Source organism: Onychomys torridus, chromosome X (genome assembly GCF_903995425.1).
Source record: "Onychomys torridus chromosome X, mOncTor1.1, whole genome shotgun sequence".
NCBI classification, from domain to species: Eukaryota; Metazoa; Chordata; class Mammalia; order Rodentia; family Cricetidae; genus Onychomys; species Onychomys torridus.
The window spans coordinates 2654664-2659202 of record NC_050466.1 but is presented as its reverse complement, the minus strand read 5'-3'; the positions used below and the strand labels follow the sequence as shown (position 1 = coordinate 2659202).

The window sequence follows — 4539 nt, the reverse complement described above, 5'->3', positions numbered from 1 at the left end:
CAAATTCACAACCTTCATGCCCCTGATTACGGTGGGCCCCTGCAGTCTTTTCTTTTTTTTTTTTTTTTTTTAAATTTCTCTATGTAGCCCTGGTTGTCCTGGAACTCACTCTGTAGACCAGGCTGGCCTCGAACTCACAGAGATCCACCTGCCCCTGTCTCCTGAGTGCTGGGATTAAAAGTGTATGCTGCCAACAGCACCACCACCTGGCCCCTGCAGTTTTTCTGTAAACTAATCTCACAGGTGGCCCCCATTCTGGAACAACACAGCCTCAGAGTATTTGAACTGGCTATAAAGTGCAGCGAGGCTGAAGAAAGAAGGGGCCAATCTAGGACCGCACATGCTACAATTTAGTGGAGTCTTGGATAGAAGTTTCATCCTGGAAAACTGCAAGACCAAAACTGGTAGATCTCCGCTATCTGAGTCAGAAGGAGATACAAGTATATTAATCCAAACAACAGTGACTTTGTCCAAGCTGGACTCTACCTGGTTTATTGAAAGAAAGCTCATGTCAAAGACATCCAACACATCCTGGTGTTGAGGCCTCCAAGATCTAGTCATGAAGCTACATGTAGCGCTCTAACAGTTTTGCCTACTTAAATTATGCTGGAGAACCATGTGGTAGAAACTGGCAGGATTATTCTAGGCCAGTCATGCTGGTCATATCTCCAGATGGCTGCAATAAGGTCAAGCTGAATCCCTACAACATGTCACCATGTCTCTCATGTTCTATTTGTTAGAAGTAAGTCACTAAATCCAGGCCACACTTGGGGAGGAGATTATACAAGATCACAAACACCTAGAGGTGGATTCATCTGTGTCTTAATCACTGTTGCTGTGAAGAGACACCATGATCAAGGCAACTGTTTTTGTTTTTTAAGATTATATAAATATAAATATATATAGTTCTGCCTGCATATATTCCTGAATGCCAGAAGAGGGCACCAGATCTCATTACAGATGGTTGTGAGAATTGACATGTGGTTGTAACATGTGGGTGCTGGGAATTGAACTCAGGACCTCTGGAAGAGCTATCAGTGCTCTTAACCTCTGAGCCATCTCTCCAGCCCAAGGCAACTGTTATGAGAGAAAGCATTTTATTGGGGGCTTGCTTACAGTTTCAGAGGTTTAGTCTATTATCATCATGGCATGAAGCATGGCAACGTGCAGGCAGACAGGGTGCTGGAGAAGAAGCTGAGAGTTACATCTTGATCCACAGGGCAGAGAGAGACTGGGACTGGCATAGGCTGCTTTTGAATCCTCAAATCCCACCCCCAGTGACATAACAAGACCATACCTCCTAATCCTTATAATCTGTCAAATAGTGCCACTCCCTGGTGTCTAAGCATTATGGGAAGGAACTGTTCTAGTCGAAACCACCACAATCAAGGACCATTTTACTACTTTGTGTGTGTGTGTGTGTGTGTGTGTGTGTGTGTGTGTGTGTGTGTACACAGAGGCCTGAATAGGGCATTAGATCTCTTGTAAGTGATGTTACAGTTGTGACCCACTTGATGTGAGTGCTGGGAACTGAACTTGAGTCTTCTGTAAAAGCAGTTCACACATTTTTTTTAAAGAAAGATTGTTTATTATATATACAGTGTTCTGTCTGCATGTGTCCCTGCATGCTAGAAGAGGGCACCAGATCTCATTATAGATGGTTGTGAGCCACCATGTGATTGCTGGGAATTGAACTCAGGACTTTTGGAAGGGCATCCACTTAACCACTGAGCCATCTCTCCAGCCCCCAGTTCACACTTTTAACTGTTGAACAAGAGATATACTACAGGGTGTTGGGGATTTAGCTCAGTGGTAGAGCGCTTGCCTAGCAATCATAGGCTCTGGGTTCAGTCCTTGGCTCCGGAAAATAATAAAATTTATATATATATACAGGATCATGAGTCAATATGGGATTGTGTATTTCCCTGACGACAGTTTAGAGCAAGGTACAGAGAAGAGATACTTGCCTATTTGTTTACTGTCCATTCATGCATGAAGAATCTGAAGTCTTCACACTACATCTTTCCTGCTCAAGTGTGAGAATCATTTCCATATTATCATTTATTATTTTTCAATTTAATATAATATTTTAATTCTCTGAGAATTTCATACATGCATGCAATGCATTTTGCTTATTTTCACCCCCACTCCTGTTCCTAACTCCTCCCACACCCACCCCCTTATTCCCCTCCTCTGTATCCTATTATGGTTGGTTGTTTTTAAAACAGAGCCCTGGGGCTGGGGATTTAGCTCAGTGGTAGAGCACTTGCCTAGCAAGTGCAAGGCCCTGGGTTTGGGGCTTTGGTCCTCAGCTCCAGGACAGGGGGAGAGGGGGGGGCAAGAGACAGAGCCTTACTGCATTGCCTAGTGTGCTTTCAAACTTCTCTGCTCATGTGATCCTCCTGCCAGGGCTCCCAACTATCTGGAATTAGAGTCGTGTGCCACCATGCTCAGCTCCCAAGTGCTGTATTTCCTGGCTAACTTGATACATCTTTCCACAAGCACAGAGCAGTACTATTGCTTCTTTTATTGTTTGCATTAGAAAAATATAGATTTTTTTTGTCAGATACTTTAACTTTTATTAAACCAATCCAAACACTTTTACAATGCCTTGCTGGAGGGCTGCCTCACAACTGAACCATCATTTCTGGTGAGGAAGAAACTATGGCTTCAGGAACACAGTTTAAGTTTGGCCATGCACTATCGTGAATGTTTCAACATCTCCAGGGCATGAAAGCTCAGCATGGGGACTCCCTGCCCAACGTCCTCATGAAAGGTACTTCTTCAATACTTTAACCACCTCTTGAGGCTCAGGAAATTTGAGCTTTCGTGGTGGGCCCTTCTTAATACCAGTCCAGATTCGGCACGGCTGTTGTCCGGGCGCAGCAGCGTCACCTCGAAGCTGTCCCTCGGTGGCTTGGATGGGTTCACCTGCACAGGCAGCTCTGGGAACTCCAGCTGCAGAGCCTGGCTCAGGGCAACAGCATGGCGCCTGTAGACGCGTCAGCTCGTGCAATGCTCGATGACCATTCCCGGGCCCTCTACCAGTTTCTCGCGCTTGTCCACTGTATCTGCCGGCGAAGCCTTCCGCTTTCTTCCGACAGGGGCCATACAGGGGCCATGGTATGGACCTCCGGTGGCCGAGACAACGAGGGGATGGGGCGTTGGTAGTTTAAAGTGGCAACGGAGCCTCAGAGGGACAAACCCGCAACCCAGAACTGCACTTAAAATATAGATCTTCTTGCATCTACGGCTCCCTTGTACTACTTACTTACTTATTTATTTGTTAGTTTTTCTTTTTTCTTTTTGTATATTTATTTATTATGTATAGTTTTCTGTCTGCATGCTTGCCTACAGGCCAGAAGAGGGCATCAGATCTCCTCTTAGATAATTGTGTGCCACCATGTGGTTGCTCAGAATTGAACTCAGGACCTCTGGAAGAGCAGTCAGTGCTCTTAACCACTAAGCCATCTCTCTGGCCCCCCATTTTTGGTCTTTCAAGACAGGGTTTCTCTGTGTTAACAGTCCAAGCTGTCCTGGAACTACTACTGTAGAACAGGCTGACACTGAACTCAAAGAGCTCCGCCTGCCTCTGCCTCCAGAATGCTGGGATTAAAGGCCTGAGCCACCACTGCCCAGCTCAAGTCAAGATCTTATACAAATTTCTCCGTGAGCTAGAGGAAGGTTGCGGGTACATTTGACATTTCACTATGCCCTCTCCTGAATCTCTCCACAGTATCTCTGTATTTGTAGCAAGTAGATGTTCTGAATAGTTCCCATATATTCTTTGATCCTCAAGAGCACCCAGAAAGTAGGTTGATGTAGTGTTTGTCTCTATTTTTACAGATGAAGAATCCTCATATACAGAGAGGCCACACAAGTGACTGAGTAACCAAATTGTGACTGGAACCTACTTGAGTCCATTCTGCTCAAATTGCACATTTGTTTGTCTTTTTTGTTGTTGTTGTTTTTGTTTTTGTTGTTGTTGCTGTTGCTTGTTTGGGGGGGTTTTGTTTTCCTTTCTTTCTTTCTTTCTTTCTTTCTTTCTTTCTTTCTTTCTTTCTTTTTGGTTTTTGGAGACAGGGTTTCTCTGTAGCTTTGGAGCCTGTCCTGGACTAGCTCTGTAGCCCAGGCTGGCCTTGATCTCACAGAGATCTGCCAAGTGCTTGTAATAAAGGCGTTTTGTTTTGTTTTGAGACCACTTTCTACCTTGTAGCCCAGGTTGCCTTCAAATTCAATCCTACTGCATCAACCTCCCTAGTGCTGGGATTGGAGGCATGCACCACCACCGCCTGGCTTCCCTAAATTTTTTTTATGTATGCATGCATGTATTTGCTGTGTGTGTGTGTCTGTGTGTGTGTAGGTCAGATGACAACTTGTAGGCTATCTGCTCTCTCCTTTCACCAAGTGAGTTTTGGGGATTGAACTCAGGCCAGATGACAAGTGCTGAACCATCTGGATGGTCCTCTGTCCAATCTTTAACCTTCAAATTGACTTATGAGCCTGCCTTCTTTCCTTCCTCCTTCTCTCCCTCCCTCC

General features: G+C 45.0%; 1 pseudogene; it reads right to left on the bottom strand.

Annotated features, from left to right (window-relative positions):
• Window positions 1-2728: 2728 nt before the first annotated feature.
• On the bottom strand, window positions 2729-3111 carry LOC118573703 (annotated as a pseudogene).
• Window positions 3112-4539: the final 1428 nt, after the last annotated feature.